Here is a 25,430-nt window from a genome sequence, read left to right as displayed (position 1 = left end):
ATATTGACATCCTCCGGACCGGCTTAGTACGATCGGAAGACCGGAAGCAGTCCTCAAAAACGATGGATTCGCCAATCTCCAGACGCATCATGATATTTTAAAAGGTTCCACGATCATATCCGATCGCCATGAAGTGTCCCAAATGGAGAAGGCGATTTTAACAAATTCAACCCTTCTTCACTTTTCCAGCCATTGCGGCCTCAAATAAAGTGATAGAGTTGTCAAATTTTTACAGTATATAGACAACTACTATACATTGACTACTGATAGGTTGCTTAACTAGTAGATGGCATGGTAGTTGCATGAAAAATCAGACAAATTTGTCGCTTTTTTATTACATACATTTTTTGTTAAGTATCCAAGAAACAGAGAATGACTTCTAAACAAGTCTTCCGAATTGCAGTGTTGAAATATTTCAATGGTGAAATATTTCAGTACCTTGGTTAGTAACCATATGAACCGGTGACTCGAAGCATTTTAGCGGGAAAACACACGCTTTTCACAGTTTTCCATTTAACGGCAAAGACACAGTATTTCTCTTGGCAAACCTTTTCTATCAAGGTGGGTTTTTTTTTCAAATAAATATAAAATAAATTTAGATAATCAGAAGTAATTGTGACGTTCATAAAAGCATTACAACATCCAAATACATTTTTATGGGATTTTTTTGTTTTGTAATTGACCAGAAGCGTTTCAAGAAGCTTGAGTGAAATTTTCCTCTTAATTTAGCGATTGAAATGATATGCTTCACATGTTTCACAGACACTTTCTTTCCTTTTTTGTTTGTTTTGTTCGTCTCCCAGCACTGACGCTGCGTCTAAGGGTAGTAAGGGAGCTCCGTACTCGAGACTTTCTACGCAAACGGCTCGAGGTAAGCACTTGGTGGCAGAATTATTGCTTCTGAAGTGATATGTCGAGATTTGTGCTCGGATTCATCCGCGTACCCAGCTAATCGTTCATCGCTGTGAGGAAGGAACATGCGTGCAAAATGGTTTCCCCCTTTAACCCTTTAGTTTTCCTAGATTTTTGACAATTATTTTTTTCCCCTCCTTCGCCGGCCCCGTTTTTGCTCCATCGTTTTGTTTTTCGATTTTCGTTTTCCTTTCGCTGTTAGGTTCGTTCGATAGTTTGGTAGAATTGTAGTGTTTCGTTCGTTAAACTTTCGCTAAAGCCTTCCGTCACTTGGGGTTTGTCTTCTCTCGGTGTCTTTTTAAAAACTCGTTTCGCTTGCACTTTCTTCCGCGTTGTGCCGTACAATGCGAGATGGTTACAATGTTTCAAGTGAGTTCGTTCTTGTCGCTACTCTAGATCGTTGTGTCTGTATTAATTGGGGGTTTTTCCGCGTTGTCTTTTGTTTAGCTTTCGTTAATCGTTTTTACTGCTGATAGCCTGCACCATCCAGCATGTTGGTCTGTATAAATGCGTGTAATTTTGTGTGGGTGTTTGTGTACGTGTTTCCGTGTATAAGATTTCGAATAGTTCGACACCTTCGCATGAGATCTAGATTTTGCAGTCGCTCTCAAATTGGTCTTCACATCGATCTTAGTTTAGTTTCATCGTTCATTTGTATGTTTCAGTTTTTTTTTGTTGTTGTTTGCTATGTTTTATTTTTTTTTAGTTAAATATATGTATATATGTATATATGAATTCTTCCACCTATAGATATGAAACATTGAAAAAGATTTTTTGTTTTGTGTGTGTGTTTTTTTTTGTTCACGCATGTTTAGCTTTACTTTGTTTTTGTGTTTTTGTGTGTGTTTTTTATTACCTTCCTTGTTTTTTTTCCTACCAGTTTTGTTTGCTATAGATTTGTGTTTTTTTTTCTTGTTTTAGTTTTTTTCTTATGTTGTTGCTTCATTTGTATTCTATCCTAAGCACTTGCCACAGTTATTATTTGTTTTTAGCGCCATTTAGTAATTGCATATGTTGGTTTTCTATGCGTTTAATTATCTATTGCAAATTGTGTATTACGTTGCGTTTACGGTTCTGTGTTACGATTGATTCATTTTCTTTTGTTCTTCTTCTGCCGCACTTGAAAAATTTCCCATTTTCCAGCTATTGGTTTTTTGTTTGTTTTGTTTTATTTTATCTTTTCGAGTTAGATTTTCGATTTCTTTACCGTTGCACTATGGTTCTCGTTCGGTATGGGTACTTTGAAAAAGTGAAACCATCACTTAAGGTTGGAACAGAATAATTTTATGCTGTGGTGTCGGAAAACAAAATAATGAGAAGTTTCTTCTTAGTATTTTTTTAGAATCTTCTTTTCAATGAGATAATATCAATTGGCATCGATTAAAAAATTTTCACAAAACAGTAGGAAAAAAATAGTTTAAAAAAAATTAAAATTTGTTTTTTTTTTTTAATATTTGAGTTCTGACAGTAACGGGAATTGTAGTGTGATTGTAAATATATAAACAATTTCTATCGGTGGCGGACAGTAAAATTGGGACCTTTTTTTGCCAGGAAATCGGCATCAAACTCGCAAAGACGGAGGGCTAATCTGTGTTTTGTTAGGCCACTAAACATTGAAGAGCGTCGAACCAATTCTGTTCCTTTTTCATTCAGGCGAAGCGTGTGAGTGTGTGTGTGTGTACCTTGCAGAAAGTGTTCTGCAGCTTTCTGGCGCTACAACGGTTGGTTTTTTTTGCACTTTGGTTTTCTTTATTGGAAAAAAAGTAATCATTCATAAATCCTGACCTCCAGCCCTTTGATCCGCACCGTTTGGTTTTCTACTCAACCGATTTCCAGTTCACCGTAATGCGAGATCCGCTCGCACCGTACACTTACGTCTCGCTGGTTTTCTGTTAATAGGTAAATTATTTACGTTCGAACAACATTTAAAGCTTTTAGTTGTGTTTCATATAGTTTACATCATATTTGTTTCCGGTTTATCGATACGAGTGTTACTCTGCTCTCGGCTTGACATATTTGGTTTAGAGTCATGGTTTTGTTTCCTATCAGATATGTATATCTGTTGCTGCAGATGCATCAGTGCATGTACTATTCTTTTTTTTCTTGCAAAATTTGTGGCTCATTTAGTAGAAAACAAAATCTGGTCGTTCTTAAAAAATATTGGAATAAAAAATTATCAAGAAAAAATAAGTTCTGTAAGAATACATTTGACTATGGTTTTTTGAGCTATTTTTGGGCTATTCTTGTTGAGGAGAAATAAACAAGTAATTATTTTCCTGATTGAGTTCAAATTAAGCTAGGATGTACTGAGATAGAAAATCTGCACATTGAAATCCATTTCAAGAAAATGCGTCGAATTTCTGAAGAATCTAGTTCAACTTGAACAAAATCTAGAAATGACTACGACTCTGTTATACTTTGATTAGAAATCCCATTAAAATAAATGTATTAAAATTTTATATAAAGAAATGAGCTGATTGTGTTGAAATTGTAGTATCAATTAAATTTATTGTACTACCTACGTCCAATACTATGTTCCTGTCTGTGAGTGTGTGTGTGGCTCCGTGCGGAGTAACTTTCCGCATCATAGCAGCCTATGGAAAACGAGATTTCTGTCAGGTTGTATGCATTTTCCGTTATCGGTGTCAAGTGGTTTTTAGCCGTTTGCTGTTTGTGTATAATGTAATTGCGCTGCGGATTGACTCGTTACGACTACGGGTTAGAACTTACGTTGTAACTTTTTTTTTGTTTGTATGTATTTCATATTTCCTACACGGTTTCCTCATACATCCCCCCCCCATTACGGTATGGCCCTTGTATCTTGATTTCGTATAATAGTTCATAATTCTGTCTAGAAAAATACTAAGAAAAATAGTAGTCAATCGCGTCAAAATGCATACACATCTCTATAAACTATGGAGTCTGGTCAAAACCAAGCGTGACTGTGACCGTTGGAATCGATAGCAGGATGCCTTGTCGTTTGCTCCTATATACCACGCTAAATAGCCATCCGGATTAATCATTTTTCCTACCGGTTCGATGTTGGAGCTGGTAGGGGAAAAATTCTTCTGTAGCTACCCTGACGTTTGTACCTATGTATTTATAATTCAGGGATTGTTTTTATTTGTTTAGTGTTATATCTTCTCATCATTATGTTCATATGTTCACACTTTAATAAAGGTGATAGGATTGTATTTCACTGTTCTTTCGTGGGGTTTTTTGTTGTTGTTCTTCTTAAATCTCGATGTTGCTTTTGTGTTTTTTTATTTGGCTTTTTGGTTCAAATACTTTTTTGCCTCACGCTTTGTCCGGCATTTCCCTTTTTTTGCAAAATGGCTGCGGCAGCTTCAGTCCTATACGTCCATATCAAAGCGTCCGATACGGCTGCAATAAGCCAAACATTTTCCGGTTTTCGGTTTTCAGAGTAGAAATTGACAGAAAATTCGCTTTACGGTCGATTGTTTAATGCTCACATGGAGTGAATATTAGGTTAGGTATGCAGAGTGGTAATTTTTTAATTTATGTTTGTTTTTTTGTTGTTCTTTTTGCTTTCATTCAGCAGCAATTAGATGAGTAGAAGTAGGAATATTTATTAATAGCACTAGCGCAAACAGTAGATTTGCCTTTAAAGGGTTTCTTTTGCAATCTCCATTGTCAGATGACGTTTATATGTGTGTGTGTGTGTGTGAGTTTGCATTTTTTTCGTTTTATTTCATAAATTTGCAAAAAAATGCTTGCTGTCTATCGTTTTTTTCTTTGTTTGGGGGGTTCACACGTAATTGACTATTGCAAAATTGGGTACGTTTAGTCGCGCTGGATTGATTACTTCACGTGTTGCATAAGCATACATGTCCGAGCAAGATGCCTAGTATCCTTCTTTGGAGTAGTATTGGTTTGCGTTATTATTACTTCCACCGCTGGTAGTATCTTCGGTTGCTTCTGTGTCTCGTATCGGTATATTTAATATGGTATTTAATTTATGCTCTGAAGATAGATTTTATAGGTGTTAATAGTGACATTTGCTCAATTTAGAGACACGTAAACTTAACGATCTTTTTATTCTCTGCAGGTATGGAAGGAATAGGACTGATTGACTATTTTTACTAAATTTTACTTTATGAAAAAAAAAAAAACGCTCAGCGTATACTGAGATCGTAAACGTCAAATTTAATCTAACGAACTTAAAATACAAATGAAAAGAAAACAAAAGAAAACGAGCACTTTCTCTTGTCATTTGCTTTAGTACACACACAGAACAACTTCGTCCACTAAACGAACGCATTGGCATTACATTGAAGAGGTTAGCTTAAACCAGATTTTTTTTGTTAGAAAACACAAGTTGCAGAGACCACAAACAATCTATCCATTTCACAGCTATTACAGCCAGTATATCGTGTCCTTATACTGATGCTGTTATGTGTCCCTTTGCGTTACGCGTTATATTGCGTTATATTACACGTAATCAAAAAATAGATCCTCATCAACCAGGGGCTCCCCTCCCCCCCTCCCCCCGCGGAAATAACGATAAAAAGACATGAACGGTAAGACCGGAACATTGGTTTTGTTTTGCTTTACACTAGATACACACACACAGTTACGATAGTTACATGTTAGGAAAGATAGCAAAAAGATCTCGTTGTGTTTTTATGCTGCCGGATAAGGTTTAACACGTTAACGTTCTGTAACGCATACATTCCAATAGCTTTGAAGTGTTCTGCTGTTTTTTTTGTTTTGTTGTTTTGGTTGATTACACATTACACACGCACTAACGATTGCACGTTTGACATTAGCGTTTGACAAATACTCTTCCTTTTTTTTGACATTTGACGTTTGACGTGTTGACGTTTGTTTTTTTGTTTGTGTGTTTGTTTTTTGTTTGCTGCACTAAAAAAATAGCAACTATCCTTCATCCTATGGATGTACAACCTATTGAACCGAATTTGATCAGGCAAAGCTCTTGTTACATGCCGACTTTCCATTACCATTTTTTTTTTGCGCACAGTTCCATTTAACCGTTCTTTGTTGTTTCGCACATCACGCAACAACTCGAGTAACATTCACGCTAGCTAATAATAGTGTTCTATAGACTTAATAGTTTGTGCAAAACTTCCCCTTTTTTTATACACATGACACCCGTTTTATAACAAAACGCGAGAATAGAAAACCGAAAAAACGCGAATCTGTTTTTTTTGTTAATTATTTAATTGCTAGCAATAGTTACCTCTTCGTTTCCCATCGCAAACTGCCTGAAGCATATCGAAGATCACACACAACAGTACACATTGATACATCGATTCCTAGCCGCAATTTTTCATTTTACATTTGACATCTTACCACGCGTGTTTTGGATTGCAAAAGCGTACAGTATTTTTTGTTTTGTTTTTTTGGTTGTTTGCAAACAAAGATTTATGCTGGAAAATGCGTAACGATTTTTGGAATGCCGAGATGGACAGGTTTGCGGCATATAACACGGAAACATACAGGGACAGACAATTCTGCACCGTTTTATGTGCGTTTGAATTTCTTTTTTTCTACCTTTTTCCACGCTCACAGATGTAACATTCTTTCTTTTAACAATAATAATAAACATAATTACATTAATTATAATAATTTCAAGCCTATTTTACCTTCCCCTATTCGTAAGAGTTTGAGTTATGTATGTGTAATATTTGTTTTTTTCTTTTGTTCGATTATGTATGCACCTTGAAAATGATTTCACGACTATTTTAAACTATAACCATCATAAAGCAGCTTTACATTAACATACTCGATTCTACGTAACCATCGCGCATTTCCCTTTCTCGCATACTTAAACACTTATGGGGTTTTAAGATTTTCTCGTGTTTTTTGTTTTACTTCATTTTGTTTCTTGTTGTTTGGTTTAATTTTGTTTGTTTTTTTTGTTGCCAAATGCGCCGATCGATCATTTGATTTATCCGCAAAACTGTATCTCATAATATATAAAATGAATTGTCATCAATTACGCATTCACTCGACTCGACTCGTTTTTTTTCTTCTCTCCAATAATGATTATGGGGCGTCCTAGAGCAGCTTTTGTTTTTTTGCCACCGATGCAACACCATTTTTTTCCCTTTAAATGCTGAACTGATCGATGTAAAATTCGAGTGAAAGTCTTATGTTTTTGCTTGCAAAATGTATAATAAGTATAATTGTATGTATATCTGTATATATACTGGGTTTTTTTTCTTGCTTGTGTTTGCGATTTATTTTTGTTGTATTTTCACGCACACTGCTGCACACAACTTTCACTTCTGTTTTGCTGCGGTAATTTATATCTCACAAGCAGGATTTCAAATATGCATACTAAACTTTACAGTTACTTGTTTTTTTTTTGTTAATCCGATCCCAAACCGGGACCGCTAATATTATAGAATAAATATTGACTATCTCTTAACCTCTTATGTAAATTAATTCGCTATGTTTGTCGCGTTCGTTTTTGCAAAACGATGCGTTAATGTGTGGGGTGTGCGGGTGTGTGTTTCGGTTTTTTTTGTTTGCTCCTAATTCTCGCTTCTAGTTTTTAGGAAAAAAAGCACAAAACGAAGTTGATGGAACACATTTACCTTTTTTTGGGTTTTCCTCTTGAGATCGAATCTTGAAGATTGTTGTTGAAATTGTTGAATCGTTGGAAGTAAAAATTTTGTTTATGGTTTTTTTTTATTTTTCTTACTCTGTGTTTCTGTTCTTGTAGTGAAGTTGTATTTATATATACATATATTGAATATTTTTTACACACAAAAAAACATTCAATAATACTTAAACTCAGAAGAAACCGCGAATGTAATTGTGAAGTACGCGATGGCAGCAGCTGTCATCCTATGGAAAGAGGAGAAAAAAAAGAAAACGAAAAATGTAAGTGACACCTGTCAAATACTACGCACCTGTCAAATAGTTGTCATAAAATGTAAAAATTATAAGTTATGACAGATATAAATATATATTTAAAATTTTGCAAGTCGCTCTTTTGATTCTTGCATGAGTTAAGTTTCTCCATCACCGAAGCTCATCGAGGCTGGAAGAACATCTTTCAAGAGCTCCCAGCAAAACCGATTTAAAATCGATAATCTTTCACCATTTCGTACATACCCTTACCCCTCTTCCTTCTTCCCTCCTTCCCTCTCACCCTCCCCCCTCTTTACCTTCCTTTGTTACTTCTCTCGCCTCTCATACCATGGTACGTGCGTGTACGTTCCTGGCCATAATCAACATGTGAGTCACTCGTTCCAAAATATCCCGATTTAATGCTTTTAGCGCTCACCTACTGTGAAGCGAATGCCATTTATCATCCTTACAGGGTCTGCTGATGATTGCCGGAACGAACGTCATGGACGTCGCTTTTCGCTCCCGTGATCTTTGTATGCCTCGATCATTTACCGTCCCTATCTATCTTTGCGTTCGTGCTGAATGGTATTTTAAGCTGCCATTTTCTTTCTAACCTAGCTCCGTTTTCACGCAACTCTTCCCAATATTTCAGTCTGGCAGCGTAATGATGAGAGTAGTCTCATATAAATATATATGAAAAAAAAATTGTAAGACTCATCTATGATAGAACACTTTATCAAGCTATGAGTTTTTTCTTTTACATTTCCAAACGCTCCAATCTTCTTGGTTTGTCTCATTTTTCGTTGCCTTTTTTCATGCCACTACACACTTTATCACATTGTAGGAACTACTACCTTCGTTTCGGCAATACAAAATCGCTTCAACAGGTGATGCAAGGCTTGTGAATCGTAGCGGAGAAGCTTCAAATAAAAAAAAGAAAACAAATTATCTGCCTCATTGCTCAAGCTTACGCTAAAAGGGCAAATTGAGAAGCGTTTCACCTGCATCACCTGCTAGATACAGGCGTGTAGCAAACGGGCAGATCAAATTGATTGCTGCTTAAAACGGTATCGCTTTTTTCGGGGGCCAACAGGCTACACTAGGCTACTGACATCGAACGGATGGGATTTTGGATTGGATGGTTAGCATGTAAGAAAAACAAGAATAAATCGATCAAAGATGTGCCTTTTTCTTCTTTGTACGTTTGTAGCTTTTACTTTACGTTTCTGACACTATCATTCGTTCCGATTTATTGAATAGCTTGAAGGTTTGCGAAAAGCTTGCCGCTGTTTTACAAATGATTGAAATCTATCCGTGCAATTGATGGAGGGGTTTTTGGATGCGATTGATTTCGTTAAGATTATCTCTAGCAAAATGGTTGTAATTGGGTTCGGTTTTTGTGGGAAAGATTGTGTTGAGATAGTTTGTTTTTTTTCTGATGTTGGTAATCTGTGGTGAAACATTTCATTCGAGCTGGGATTTCCATGAATCGACACATTTAGCAGGGATTCTCTTTATTTGAGGCATGCTAGTGATGAGGGGCTGTCAGTAATTAAAAATTAAAATTAATCGATTGAAAATTCTATACACCTTTCGTCCAATCGTCAGGAATTGGTTGAATAATCTATTTTGAAGTTTCGATCGGTATAATCTATTCAACGCCTCGTTCAGACATGGAGTAGCAAATTGCTCAAAAGTAGCTCAATTGTTCAAACAAAACCCTGTGGGCAAAATAGCTCAATTTCTCTCATTTTAAGCATGCCGCCTCTATCACTCCTACACAATAAAAAAAATCGTGTAGGAATGATAAAGGCGGCATGCTTAAACCGAATGAAATTCAGCAATTTTACCCACAAGGAAGCAAAATCCCACGACGAAACATTTCGGGCGCCTACTGTGTTGATGTATTTCTATGAATATCTATAGCGATGACAGCTAGTTTTTGAAAGGCTCTCTACCCTTCACCTCCAGCTAAATGAGCTTCGTTTGTTTTTAATTAAATCATTAATTCTTTTCACGCATTCCAAAGTTGTTCAATGGTCAATGGCAGTCCGGCCATCTTGGGTGTTAAATACTCCATTTTGTCCATTTAAAATTCCCAATTTACTTGCTCCTTCAGAATAGCTCACAATAATTCTACTACAATCGCCAAAATTGGGGAATTCTAAAATTGGGCGATTTTGATAAAGATAGGTTTTGTTGATTATTGGTTCATTCCGGAAGTATAAACCTGAATATTCCGGCTATCGTTACGCAGGGATCGCAAGTATGTCGCTGAAAAGGTGTGTCACCGACGTATCCATGTCTCAGAAAGGTTGTCAGCATACATCCCGGACACAATCCCCAAGGGTTCCTGGGTTTTCGCGACCGATCTTAAAAAATCACAAATCCATTGGAAATTAACACTAGACTGACCGTACCAGTCATTTCGACTGAAACGCTTCATTTTCATCACATTATTTTTTGGGGTTCTAAGGTATATTCTAAGGTGTAAGGTACATTCTAAGGTATGATCTCCAATAACCAATAAAATATACTCCAAATCTTCGAAATTCTTTAAAAATTAACCACGAACGAAAAACGCTTAAAACGCTTGGTACTTTTAGTGTTAACACTAGAACTACCGGACCAGTCATTTTGACTGGAACGCTTCATTTTCATCAAATAATTTTTTAGGGTTAAACAATTCTAAGGTAGTTCAAACATGAGTTTCACATATATATTCTATAGTACGATCTGCAATAAACAATAAAATATACTCTAACTCTTCGAAATTGTTTAAAAATTAACCACAAACGAAAAACGCTTAAAACGCTTGGTAGTTCTAGTGTTAAGTTTATACAACGCTCAATGGGAAAACACCTATAAAAACCCTGCAGTACCACAGCACGTACGAGTAAAAATTTGTCTACAAATTTATCAGATGCACTTATGCAAAATAGCAGGCAATGATTTGAAATCATAAATAATGTCAGTAGCTTGCTGATAAATATAAACGGTCACAAAATTGGCTAAGTAATTATTGTGCAACTTTGCAAATCAAAAAGGCATGCACGCCATAGACCAGCAACAAGTGATAAAATCCTTCCATTAAAATCCTTGAAAGCCAATTGGAACGGTGCTTTGGTCCATTTTTCAGCCCACACCCCACTCTGGCGGACCCTGCCATATGATTTCTTCCGGCCGAAGGTTCTTCTTTCGACCGAGCGGCAAAGGTTTTGTAATTGTGCACGATAAATCATACAGGAAATAACAAATTTATGGTTTGGGTTTGGTTGCATTCCTTCAATATTATATCGCCACATTTAATCAATGGCGGCCAGGATCGTGTAGCAAGGATTGAGGTGTGACGTTAATACCGCCCAGGCACGAAAGTGCCTAGCATCTTCCGAAACCTTTTAATATCCGATTTACCACTCAACTGTGTTTCATTCCCATTTCTTAAGGCACCACCTGTTCGGTGGCCACCTGTTCTTTGTTGTTGCGCCTAGGATTACATCGTTATCGCGTGTGGGGTGTTTGTGAGAGTGTGTGTGTGTGTCTCGAATGCACGGAAACTGCAAATTTTGCCACTGCTGGGCTCTGGGCTGTCTGGCCGGTTCGGTGCTTTCAACCAGGGCACTAAAAGCGCAGTTAATAACATTTATTCATGAGACTTATTTATATTAATAACCGGTGGTTCTCGCATAGCAGGCATCACTTTTGATGCTAGTTTGCATTTAAATGAAGCGTTGAACGCGCATATTTCGTAATATTTGCCTCGTACGTACGTTTTCGTCGTGGGGAAACCATCAGGAAACGGGAATGGGTGAGGGTGTGAGTGATCTGGATTGGTGAAACCTGCGCTTGTTTGGCCATACCATTCTGCTTGCCATGACAGGGCGACGAACATTTCATGCATGAGAGATAATTGTGCTGAAGCGAATGACATGTCGAATCTGTGGGTGTTGCGACAGGCATTGTGTTTTAAAACTATGTTCATTTCTGTTCATTAAAGGAACAGAAGAGAAAAAACACAGTTACAATCTTACATACAGTATTGACCAGAACAAGTAAAATGTTAAATATTTATATAATATTAAACTTAAAACAGGGTAATAGGTAATATGAAGTCAGTCCTTTCAACGGAGGACGGTAGAGATGTGATTTGGTCTCCGATTCTGTCAGGTGGAACCCGCGATATTCAATACATACATCACCTGATCGCCCCCACTTGTATTATTTTATTGTTATTATTATTTCCTATTTTATTCCTACGAATTATACGCATCTTGTCCATAACTCCAAACTGTTTTTAGTATAAAGTACTAGGCGCCTCCATCGATTAGTTTTTGGAATAAAGTACTAGGCGCCTCCATCGATTAGTTTTTGAAATAAAGTACTAGGCGCCTCCATCGATTAGTTTTTAGTATAAAGTACTAGGCGCCTCCATCAAATAGTTTTTAGTATAAAGTACTAGGCGCCTCCATTGAGCTGTACATTTATTCTATTTCAATTCAAATAGAGTTGAGCTGTCAACTAACGTCAAGTTAGTAAATAAAACCTCAGTTTTACATTATTAATTTTGCTTCTTCAAGACTTATTTGACCACATGGACGGATAGTTAGTCCTTGCGAGAGGCGGTCCGGACGGGATTTGAAAAAAATTGCTTGAAATGGCTTCAATAGCATCCAAAGGGATTCCAATAGCATCGGTTAAATGTAGTACTACGTACAACTTAGGATTGCAGGATAACGTAAAACTTAATGTTCTATAACAATCATAGTAAAGCTTAGATTACATCCGGTAAATGGACCTCTGCGCCATCAAATTGTAGGGTGCAGGTATCGCAATGGAGTTGGTTGTTTCGTCCACTTCGTAACGTATTAATGCAAAAAAGAAGAACGATTTATTAGGTTAATACGCTTCAAATGTAGCTTTGTTGAGTATGGGCTGCTTGGGTCGGGTTCAAAATGGTTCAAAAAGCATTTGGTAACTTAACTCTAACTCTCTTATTTAACAGATACTCTATTCAAAGATATTTATTTTCTTCAAAGTTAGAATCGTGAACGAAAAAGATTTGAGTTGTGGACAGGCTAATAAAGAAGCTTTCAACAGGAATATTATTTTGAAAATTGGCAATTACGAGTTTCTAGTATCTTTTCAGTAGTGATGTTGTAAAAATTGCTTTGAAGCAGCTTTAAGTATCATGTTTATTTTTGTTGCACTTTTGAAATAGTTTCCTGAAGTGTTAGAGACACTTCAAGAAACGGATGATAGACACATAAAAAAATGGAAAAGGATGTATGTAAAATAGAATACGAGCCACCGAATGCAGCAGATGCGTTTGCGAACGGATGGATGAAGTCAATGCTGGGAACGAGCACAAACCAGACGTGACCTCTATAGCAAGATATTTGCCGAAAGACAAGAAGTATACACGGCAAATGGGAAAGAAACTCAATGGTACGGTGTTAGCAAATATAAAGCGGCACATATACAGGAAGTTCACAACCGGCACGGTGAAACACGGTTTGTACTTTCAAACCGAGCGCCACCGTACCGGAAATAGACACACTTTTTTTTGTTGGTTTTGGTTAAAAAGAGATGCGCTGACGAATGTGAGTCGGTAAAGAATGGTCGGGTAAACGGAAGATGAGAATTTAATTAATTTAATAAAACAACAGTGCATGCATTATCGTGCACGAGATAAAACCGCGTAAAACAGAAGGAAACGAACGAAAATCTATGAGGAAGTGTCATCGTAGACACGAAATGAAGATGGCAGAAGAGATAAAAGCTGCTCGCAAACAAAGCGACTCGAAGAATATACGAAATAAAGATCGAGTTTGTGCTGCATAAGTTTGTAAATTCAATTGATTGTTCGGAATGTGTGTGCACTTTTCCGTCTGCATTTGCCCGCTTCGACCGAAATGGTTAGATCAAACCGAAAAAGAGATATTTAGAAGAACGTCTGAAGAATATTCTTGGATAGTGCTGAGTCGAGGAAGTATTGGGAAAAGGAAAACTTGATTGTGAACTATACTTTTAGTTAATTATGCTTTGGTCTCATCTCTTTATATTTTTTTATGTAAATTCCTTAACGATAGGAACTACTTACTAGGTTTTAATTCTTAATGTTTTTATTTTATGCTCAAAAATATTTCTTCTTGATTTTTTGTTTTGTTACGTACTTTGTTTTGGGCACAAAAGAAACCAAAAACAAATTTGGCTCAAACTGTTATACAACTGTTATACGTGTCTTTACTTACATAAAACATAAGTTTTGCGTTTACACAAACACAAGTTCCTGATGATGGTGAACTTTTTAAATCAAATCAAATCAGCATCAGAAATAAAACCTTCTTCCGTGCTGCATTTATGAAAGAAAAACCAATCTGAATTTAGTATAAAACGGATGTATACTCAAGAAATGAAACTTTTCGCATTTTGTGTACATGAAAAATGTGTAGGAAGACGTTGAACTACGCATGTTGAAACTTTCACAAAAACACAATTTCGATGCGAAGCTTGATGTGGGGGTGCGTATTTAATTCGTTTTTGTTTTCCGTTCCTTCCAATCAAGCTGTATAAGTGTTTGAGTTTTAAATTTTTCATTCCCCAACATAAACCTCGAATTGCGAGCCACATCGCGCGTTTACGATCGTTCAATTCAAGGGGCTTTTTTTCGAACTTGTAATCGATTGTTAAACAAAAAAAAAAGAAGCATTGGTGACACCGATGGAAAGTGGTGTGAGCTGGAATACATTTACATAAATGCGTATGCAAAAACCGGAGCGTTTTGCCGCTTTACAAATGTTTCCACATCGTGAGCAGTACCGGTGAGCATAATTTTATTGATTTGTTTCTTTTGCAATCGTTTCCATCCATTCTGTTACGAACGATGACCTGCCTGGTGGTGATATGATTGTTTATTCAGTTAAAAAAAATTAACTGAAATCAGCAGATGTGGAAACACGATGAAACATGTACACGGCTACGAAGATGAAGAGAGTTGTTACAGTTAAGTACTTTTAACTATTCTTTAAAAATGACATGAAAATGATGTATTTTAAATGCAATTAGAAATTAATATTGGATCTTCAAATTGAAGAGTTCCGATTTAATTGATTTTTAACGAACTCCTTTGTGATTTTAATTGTTAATGAACTTTCTACTGTTGAGATAATGTAACAATGAGGTTTTATTGACGTTTCTTTACGTTTCTTGCTGGCCTAATTCTATTTGAATTGTAATAGAATAAATTTATACTTCAATGGAGGCGCCTAGTACTTTATACTAAAAGCTATTCGATGAAGGCGCCTAGTACTTTATACTGAAAATGATTCGATGGAGGCGCCTAGTAGTTTTAGAAAAGATACGTATAATTTATAGGAAATAATACTAATAACAGAATAAAAATATGTATATTTTGAAATTTTGATAGTTATTATCCACACCACGAAATCATCAGAATAATTTGGAAGTGCAAAACTAATTTATTTATATTCACAATTTCTATTTTAAGCGAAGAAAACATCGCCCGTACACGTCACATTGAGGAAGGTCCGGTACAGAATAGAATCGTTTGTGTTTTTTTGTTTCCCGTTCCGGCAAATTAATTTTGTTACGCCTTTTGCTTCTCCCAGACGTGGAGAAAACCACATGTAGCAAAGTTTCAAACACAGGTAATTAATATTGTGACAGACCCTGGGGCTGGTCGCGTTGACCGAACTTTCAAGCTGGATCAAAAAGTTCACTTAGACCATACTACCATTCATTTCCATCATCATCCCCTTTTTGCTTTACCTTTTGCTGCAAATATACACCACGCCTTCTCCCTCCCCCCACCCCCCGATACGCAATGGTCCCCGATCCCCGAGGGGTTGGACAGGATTTATGTGAGCGATAAGTATTTCACTTTGTGCTTTTTTACCTCCACAGGGGTCGACTCCTTTTGCTCGGCCCATCACTTTATCCATCTTTCTCACTCTCTTTAGTTCTCTCTCTCTCTTTCTCTTTCGCGTGCTTATTTTCTCTTTGCCAGCAGTTTACTATTTGTCGAAATGTCATTCAGAAGAACAACTGTTGCGGTCAGTTATGGCTGATTGTGTTTATTTTATTTTATGTCATTTTATGTTCACCGCTAGCAAAACCGGAACTTTTGGGCTGTGCCGATGCATGGGGTTGTTTGTAATGTGTTTTTTTTTACTTCACCCCCTTCCCCACTCACCCTTATGTTTCCGGCTGTTTCCGGGAAAACATTTTATCGCTCGTTTCATCGCATTTAAGTTTCAAAACAGGTGCGGAAAACGGTACTTGCGATGTCAGATCGATATGGTTTGCTGTATTTACTAACAATGATTGATGTGGTTACTGTGTTTTTTTCTGCTCTCCACCCTCCGTACGCTTCACAGGGCTTCAACACAGGGCCAAAAAATGCAACGTGCTGCATCTGGCGCGTGGTCGGGTGGAGAGAACTGAAAAATGACAGCAAAGTTCAATGTACAGGGGTTTCTTTATGTTTTATGATATTTTTAGCGCGTGTTCTTTCTTTATCGTGTGGACAGGGAACAACCGATCGTATTCAGCTCTGAGACTAGACTAAATTTTATTACAAGAATTACTTAACGATATATGTGTATTAGTAAGTAGGTTAATATTTAATTAGTAGGTATTAGTTCAATAGTGCGTATTAAATTATTAATAGTAGAAGAAGAAGTATTAGAAGTATTAGTGTACGTGTACGTGTATTAGTACCGCGTATTGTAGAAACTTCCTAACGATATGGTTTTTTATTTATCAAAGTAAAACAAATACTCAATACTGGAAGCAATACTGGAAGGAAATTTTCATATTTTTAGACTTTTTTTATTTGTTTTATAATTTTTTATTCTTTTTTTAATTTAAAGCATTATTTCAGTGAAAAGAAACTTATTTCTACCAATTGGCATTAAAATAAATCAATTTAATTTTTTTTGCAAAATTTCCCAAAAAAATCGTAAGGGGTAAGCCTTATGAAATTTTCAAGTTGAAATTTTTTTTCTGATTTTTTATTCTTTTTTTAATTTAAAGCATTATTTGAGTGAAAAGAAACTTATTGCAACAAATTGGCATTAAAATTTATCACATTTATAAATTTTTGCAAAATTTTAGTTATGGAAGAAATGTAACTTTTATTGAGCTAATAATAAAATGTACAAGCTTTAATTAAAGTCGGTTTTTATGTTTCACTCGGGCAGATGTGAATGACAGCGTATCGCATATCTTGTTAAGTATAATTGATACCGGCATTGACCCCGTTGCTGGTCAATATTTGCACATGGTTCTGATTTTGTCCATCATCGGGAATGGACACTCTACAAAGTCTTCAGCACGTGCTTTAGTTTGGTCAGCGATAGAACGTGACCGTGTTTTCGGTAGGAACTTTTGTTGCATGAGGAGAAAAAAACAAAAGATCTTCAAGAAATAGATGTGATTGTATGTTTGCGAACTTTGATATGTCCTTTTCTTTACTGTCCAAACAAGCTGTCAGTTCAACAGGTTTTACCGATGTTTTGGGCGAATTGAGTAAAAAGGCTTGACCTTTTATTTGTTTGTTTGTTTGTGTAGGACGCCAATTAAATACTAACATATGGCGTTATCAAGCAAACACAAATGGAAGGTTAGAAACGAAGTTATTTATTGACAAAAATAAAACAACGAAGTAAGACTCTCTAATTGAAAATTATTTAAAAGAATGATGAATTATTTGTCAAGTTTTTAAAATAACAAATCAACATTCCAACACTCAGGGTGTCAGTGAGATAAAATATTTTCCAAAACTGAATATAAAGCACAGGACGCCAAAAAATGTCAACGCTCCAAAGACGAGTAATCGGGCTGGGCAGGAGCACCTAATTGCGAGCCCGGAGAACCTTCCAACCCATCAGTTTCGTTAACGGTTTTGGGCAGGACCTCGGAATGCTTTCGGGTTCGGGACCAGAAGATGGCCTGGAAATGGAATCCATTACACAGTGTAAATGAGGTTTTGCTCTCAAGAGAAATAAGATAAGCTTGGCGACGCTTGGCTAGATTTGGCAAATCCTATGATCAGACTGTAAAAGAAAAAAAAAGAAGGAAAGGAAGAACACAGCTTGAGTGCGAGCGCAAAATGAGCTTTGCGTCGAACGGCAAAATTTTTCGGCATAAGAACTTTAATGCGAGATATCGTCGAACGAGGCAACAGCCTTACGTCTGTCTGCCACTATTTATTCCAGCAGTTGGGTTTTTTTGTGGGGTATTTTTTTCTTTTTTTCTATTTCTTCCAAAACGCAAAACCAAGCTAAGCAAGGTGCTTACGCTCACAAACAAGCCAAACCAGGTACGTTGGGTGCAAAACCAGCTGTGTGAAACTGAGGTAGGGGCAAAAACTAATCGAACGAGAAAAACGGGCACAAGCTTTTGTTCGGGATGACCATTTTCCAGTACACTCAACGATGATGGTCTGGCTGCTTCACGATCTCAACAGCCAATAGCTGTTAATATTGGTTGCTATTTCGGTACCTCTTTGCGACAACAACAAAAAAATAAATAAAAGGTTCCGGGCGTGATTTTGCGTTCCCAAGGTGTGCGACACAAACACAAAAGCACCAACAGTGGCAGCATCATAAATTCAGTTATTCGAGTGGGCTTTCGGTGAATGTATATACACATAAATAAGCAGAATACGTATTCCAATTAGGGGGGGGGGGGGGGGGGCACTCGGCCCAACTGTGTGTGTGTGTGTTTTCGAATTATGTTTGTCAAACGAAGCAGCATGAGCATGGGATATATTGGTACAAAAAAGAAGAAAAAAAAATCCAAAATGATTGAGGGCAACTCGGTCCCACTTGTATCTTGTCGACGAGTGCTGTTCATATGTACCGGCAGTATGATGGTGGGTTTAGTGCGTTTCTAACGCGACGAACCACATCGAGCACTTCATTATCGTCGTTACATTTTTACGGCAATAAGCTGTGGTAAGGTAGGAATAACCATCATTTTACGGCCAGCACTACATTATGTTTCCTAATTACAAACAGGGAAAATAAAAACACTCACACGTTACGCTTATGGAAGTGAAATAATTACTGATATTTTGAAGAAGGACTAGAAGTGGTGTTGGATCGTGTGTGAAAAAAGCTACCACAACCGCTCCGCTCCACTAACTGAGTGCGCTCTTCACTGAGCGAATTGTGCTCCAAAGAGCGCGTTGGATCAGGTGGAGTCGAACCTGTCGGAGCCGTAGGTCGGATGCAGCCGTAGATGGAAGACCTGAAATCGTTGATGGCGGAGCTACCTCACGCTCGTCACTCACTGAGGTGAGTAAGAGCGGTTCGCTTCACTCATTCGAAAGAGCTACTTTACCCATCACTAATCATGATATAATATTTTATTTAAATTAACAGCAATTATATACTTTACGGGGCTGCCCGGTGGTGTATGTGTTATACTGGCCATTCTGAAGAAGAAAATAATAATGTAACACTGAGGTTTCATTTACTAACTTGGCGTTACTTAACGGCCCAACTCTATTTGAATTGAAATAGAATAAATTTACACCTCTGTGGAGGCGCCTAGTACTTTATACTAAAAATGATTCGATGGAGGCGCCTAGTAGTTTTGGAAAAGATGCGAATAATTCGTAGGAATGAAATAGGAAATAGTAATAATAAAAGAAAAAAATGGGTGTATGTGATGAACGTCGGTTCCACACGGCAGATCAACTTCCATTAGGAACGTCCTCACGTAGCAATGACTGAATATCCGGGAGGAGTACTTTATTAGATTACCCAATAATGATCTGTAATGCTTTCAAATAATGCTTTAAATAAAAAACAGAGTAAAAAATAATAAAAAAATAAAAAATTTAAAAAAAGTTGAAAAAATTGGAAAATTTCCTAAGGCTATTGCTTTAGTTTTTTTTTGAGAAATTTTGCAAAATTTTATAAATTAATTTATTTAATTGCGAATTAGTTGAAATGAGTTTCTTTTCACTCAAATAGCATTTCAAATTAAAAAAAGAATAAAAAATATTAAAAAAATTAAAAAAAATCTATTGAAGTAGCGCCAGAATCGCAAAATAATTTTAGAAAATTGAGCTAGGCATGTAGTGACGGGGTCAGAGTGTACATACGCTTCTATCATCGCGCACTCAACGAGCCAAAATCGATGAAGCTAATGAACGTGGCGCAAAGCAAAACAAGGCAAAGTAAAAAAAGAAACTAAACAGTTTTGCTGCTACATAGTTGCGAAATCCCTGTTGGTGTGAAGCGAAATATTTATCAGCAGTCAGTGTCTGTGTCATGCAAAACACACCTGGCTAGTCAGATGTTACTGATGGTTCGACTCGCAGCTTCCTAGGTAGGTGTAACTTAATTTCATGATCTTGATTGCTTGTTACGCTACGGGAAACGGATTGACGAACGAAACGTTCCACAGGGGACTAATACACTCCAATTAACCAGTTTTATTAAATCACCCAGTTACAAATCACAACTATGTCAGACAAACTATTACCAGCTAATAGATCATCTAGCGTGTGCATTTTTTTATTCTTACTTTCTGCACGAACTTGCACGCTTACTTTTCGCTAACAGTTGGATGATCGATTGTTAGTTCTCGGCTAGACGAGTTTTAATGTGTTCGCACGCTCTCTCTCTCTCTCTCTCTCTCTCTCTCTCTATCTTCGGAAGGAGCTTAATTACTGGATAGATGGATGGAAACTAGCAGTTGAGTGTTATTAATGATGTATTTAATTTTTACTGTCACTTTTTCGTAGTAAATGATGAATGACACATAAATGATTGTTTCTTTTCAAAGCTATTTCTCGTCGATATGACGACCTTTGTCTACTTTAATATGTTATTTTTCTCCAGATTCTTTAAAATGATGATATCTGTACCAAGACTCCGGCAATATCCAAAGAGGCATCAGTTTAAAAACGTTCAAAGTTTTCACAAAATTTAAGAATCTTGAATTACCTCCAGGGTTTCTCAATACTTCAAGAATGGAATGTGAAATATTGTGTACCGAGTTTTGTTTTCTTTTAATTTATGGTACCAAATTTCTACTCGCAATAGCTGAATAAATAACCTATTGGGAACTTTCTGAGCGTCCGTGTACAGATACGCTGAAGACTCCTTTCAAACGATTTATTAAGCAATACCCTAGTGCCGAACCATAACCGTACGATATGATCCAATAAAATAGCCGTTCGAACTATACCACTAAACACAGTAAACAACGGTACCTGCAGGCACCTATTGCTTCTTAAAAAAAGCAACCGATGTTAGCAAAACCCCTCGAGCGGGATATGGGTTTTCTTTCCGTTTCAATTAACTTTGAGTGACGTTCCGGTGTTTCCGTACTCGTTTGCTTACGAAACCCCCAACCAACACCGCACGGTTTTTCGTTTTCCAAAATCGGACAGCGTTGGTGGCCAGGAATTCTACCAGCAGCCGGAAAAACGTTTCGCTTCGGTCATTATTTTGGCGCATACTTCTTTGACAATGGGTTTTTTTTTCGTTGGCCCCTTCTTCTTTATGCTTTGCTTTCTTCCCATTCGCTGTACATTCCATCTACTTTGCCTTTGGCCGATGGCTTCACGGATAATCAACGACACGCGATGGATTGCTCGCGTTATATTAGCAGCAACGGGTACCGTGGATAGGTATGAAAGGAAAACTCATTTTCACGAAATTAGAATTAAATCGACTGGATAGCGCGTGTGATGGTATTGCTATTAAATGCTACGCGCTTTCACAGGCGCGCACTAAATATTGGTACGGTAGATACGGTGGAACGGATCAGAATCAGGCCTGAAAAGTACCACGACAGAGAGAGAGAGAGAGAAAAAGAGAGAAAGAGAGAGAGGGCTTTGCCACTCCTAAAGGACACGTGTTGCGATGGTGCCGGCGTGCAAAGGTAAGCAAAGGAGGCAAATGACGGTGATACGGGCGTTCCAAGCACCCGTAATCAATTTAATTACACCCAGTATTCGCTGCGGTTTTCGATTCCGCTTTAGTAGATGGAAATTTATTCTACGCTCCATATCGGCCATCGATTGCTTGCAGCAATTTTCGAATTATCCATGTTCAATAGCAATAGCGGGCGAAGTGGTTTTTATGGTGTGATTTTTGTACATTAGAAGCGGAAGGCGAGAGAGAGAGAAAGAGAGAAAAAAAACGATAACAGTGGTTAAAAAGGTAAACTACATTAAAAATGTTTCTTTTTTTGTGTTAAGAGGTAGTTTGGATTTTTTGCTCTCAGTTTCACGATTTTAAAAAGGGCTAATTAAAACTGTTAAAAATACAATAGGAGTTTCATTGAATAAGTTACAAGAACTAATTGCAGAAATGATTAACAATTAATTTCATGAAATATTTCACGGACGAAGCTGATCTACAGCCGATAGCGATCTTTTAGTATACAGGGTTTCTCAGATGATTTTGAAATGTCATTCATGTTTATTGAATGATATTTGACAAGTTCTATGTAAACATTTCAGATGAAATGGTAAACACAACTAGATGACATCCTAAACACGTTCAATTTGCACAAAAAAATAACAAAAATAGTTTTAAACTATTAAAAAAATATTTTTTAGTCATTCCAGAAGTAGTCATACATTCCAACAACTAAAGAATGTAGCAGAAGCTTATCATGCAAACTTCTAGCGGTTCCAGGAATTTCTCAACCCTACATAATACGTCAAAAAACACTGGCAAGCTGTTTGACATAAGCTTTTGTTATGCAATCTTTTATAAATAGCAGCTTATGGCACGTCACGTTGCATACCATCACTAACGAGAACAATTGTTCTCATGGGAACGACTTTGCAGCCGTTAGGTGTAGAACGCTTGTCACCACGGTACCATTTTACCGGGGCATGGGGCAGGACGCATTAACGTACATGAAGGGGGTACGATGCAACGATGCGGGAAGTTCGTAAACTTCCTTTCTTTTTTTTTCGCTGCGTGCTGCTCTGTGACATTACACCGAGAGCTACTCAAGCGAAAGGTAAACATTATCATCCGTTGTTGTTAAATACACCGAGCACATATTTGCACGAATAGGTAGCCGGGTGGACAAAAGATGGGTGTGTTTTGTATTTTTTTGTTATCTTCGCTCCATTATATGTTTTTGAGCAATTATGTTTTGTTGCCGTAAAATAGATTGTAAAAATCAAACAATGAAATTAGAAAAAGCTAAGCTTTTTTTTAAAAAAATACTTAAGAAAAGAGAAATATTTTATAGCATTATTTTTATAGCAGTAATATTAAAAAAATGAAAAGCTATGATAATGCAAGATTTTGCGTCGCAAGCGTTCAACCATTACCGGTATCGTCATCAAATCAGCCGACAGAAAGCATTTCAATGTAAACAGTGCCAAGGTTTTTATATTCATTTGGCAATGTTTTTGATTGTTTCAAGGTCTATATGACTTTCCATTAATTACCTGATCATACTTTCTAACGCTTTAATGTACCACTAACCAACATCGAGTCATCGCTTTTCCCATGTTTCGAATGAACAAAAAAAAAAGGTTGGAAAAAGGCTGTTGGGATGGTCGTTGAGTGTTTGTGTGCTTTTGCATGGTGTGTATGTATGTACATTATCATTTTATTATAACTACCATTTTTTTTCTCTCTCTCTCGCTGCTGTTTGTTATAGCCCGAATTTTGGAAATGTGTTAACCGAAAATTGAAATGAGTTTAGAGCGTTACTGGGTGGAAAGTTTTGTTGGACATTTTTTTGTGACCATGTTTTACAGAAACACTTACAACTCTTTGGTCAATTTCTTCAAACAATGGCGAGGACAAAAAAAGGTTCAAATGACATACGAAACGAGTGGCCATGGTAGTTGGAACGAGTTAGTTTTCATAAGCCCCGAGTACAAAAAAAAAATCCTTTCCTAGGAACTCGCTCGCTCGAATCATTGCAGTGCGGGGTTTTTATCCAGTTTCGTTTCCCCAAGGGTGCGACAAACAAAGTAAGAGCTTAAGCGACAGTGCCTTCCGCCCGACCGGAAGTGACATTGGGAAATTGGGAAATAGGGCGACCCGGTACGTAATGAGTCGCGAACGGAGAATAAAGTTCTACGTATGGATGTGAAGCAAGAGGGAAAAACAGTCTTTGCTATGCATGTGTGCGAATATCATAATGGGGGTTGGGGGGGGGGGAGAGTGGGTGATAGTCTGGAAAAGAATGTAGGGCAGCTTTTGAGGAGGAAGGAATATTGGAGATGGGCAAAAGAGGATGAAAGAGCGGATATGAAACCTTTTTCCCAACATCTGGGTTTCCGGTTGTTTTCATCTAGCAGTTTTGTGTTTTTTTCTTCTTTCCTTCTTCCCCCCCCCTTCTCCTCTCCTTCCTATTGATTGCTTCAGATTGTGCCGTAGGTATTTTTGCTGCAACCACATTAGGCGGATTGCCTGTTGGCGGTTTGGCTGTGTTAAGGATTCGTGCTGAACCGTGGAAAATTAATTTTCTGAATCTAAAAGCCCCAATTTAGTGGGGGAGGACCGAGAATGTTTGCTCAGCATAACGATTGTGTGTGTGGGAGGAGTGGATGACGAGAGCGGTTTACCCATGAGCTGACAAACCGTGCAACAGATTGTTTCAAATAGTTTTCCAAACAAACATCCATAGCACGGTGGCACGTTTTGTAGGTCGGCCATTTTTAGACCATTGAAATCTTTGTGATCTCGGGTACGGTGACTTTCGGGCGCATTTGGAAGTTAGTGTTTAGTGAGCTTAGTTAAAGGGGGGTTTTTGTGAGGGTGTTATTTATAATGACGCGGGATAGTTTTCTACAGCAGGTAGGATATGTGGATGTAAAATATTGAATTTAATGTGGGTAGTTTTGAATGTTTATTTCTGCCATATAAAAGCAATGAGGTTTTGGAATGTTACTTCTTGAAGTTGTCGCAAAAAACAGCTTACTGTAACGTGTTTCTAGACGAAACAAACAAAATAAGGATAAAACATGGCGGCACCAAGTGACTGCTCGTCACTTCACACCACTGTTTAATATTCTGGTAAAAAAATCTACCAAACAAGATACGCAAAAAAAACATGTAAAAATCGACTTCGTTCCTATTCTATCGGACTCTTCTTCTCCGCTAGCCAAACAATCTTTCGGCTTGGTAAGTTCCTCGTTACGTTCTTCGGCTTGGTAATAACAGCGAGGATAGCAAGCTCTGAATAAATAAATAGAATTCCTGCCACGGGGATTCGGTGTTGATTTCTTAATGTTTTGGGCACCATTTATTCATTTGAAATAGAAGGACATACAAAAAATCACCGATAATGAACTTTTTAACGTAGCGCTGGTTTGGCAGCGTTCTACGTATTATACAGGACACTGGGATAAAGCTGTAGAAAACATGATAATCATGATTGACCATGATGATAATGCGAATGGAATGAATTGCTTTGTTTGTGTTTGTTTACCATTCTGGTAGATTTGTGTAGAACATTTGGAACGTTGTGTAGAGCCTCTTGAAGATAAATAAGTTGCAGTGATGGACACTCGGAATCACCAAAACTACCTGGTTTCGATTCCGTGTTCGGAATCGGTTCGGATTCCGGATGTGATTCCGGATCCGATTCCGGATCTGATTCCGGATCTGATTCCGGATCCAATTCCGGATCCGATTCCGGATCTGATT

General features: G+C 37.3%; 1 protein-coding gene across 2 annotated transcripts in view; it reads right to left on the bottom strand.

The window, feature by feature from the left end:
* Nucleotides 1–1,702: 1,702 nt before the first annotated feature.
* LOC125768351 (uncharacterized) overlaps nucleotides 1,703–25,430 on the bottom strand; it is a 108,579-nt gene continuing 84,851 nt past the window's right edge. For both annotated transcript variants that reach the window (XM_049435875.1, XM_049435884.1), the window contains one exon: nucleotides 1,703–7,749. The gene's annotated coding sequence lies outside the window, so the exon portion shown is untranslated. The remainder of the gene's footprint in view (nucleotides 7,750–25,430) is intronic.

The sequence above is a fragment of the Anopheles funestus genome, chromosome X (assembly GCF_943734845.2).
Source record: "Anopheles funestus chromosome X, idAnoFuneDA-416_04, whole genome shotgun sequence".
In the NCBI taxonomy this organism is placed as follows: domain Eukaryota; kingdom Metazoa; phylum Arthropoda; class Insecta; order Diptera; family Culicidae; genus Anopheles; species Anopheles funestus.
The sequence above is the reverse complement of the archived record's forward strand: the minus strand, read 5'-3'. Positions and strand labels throughout refer to the sequence as shown.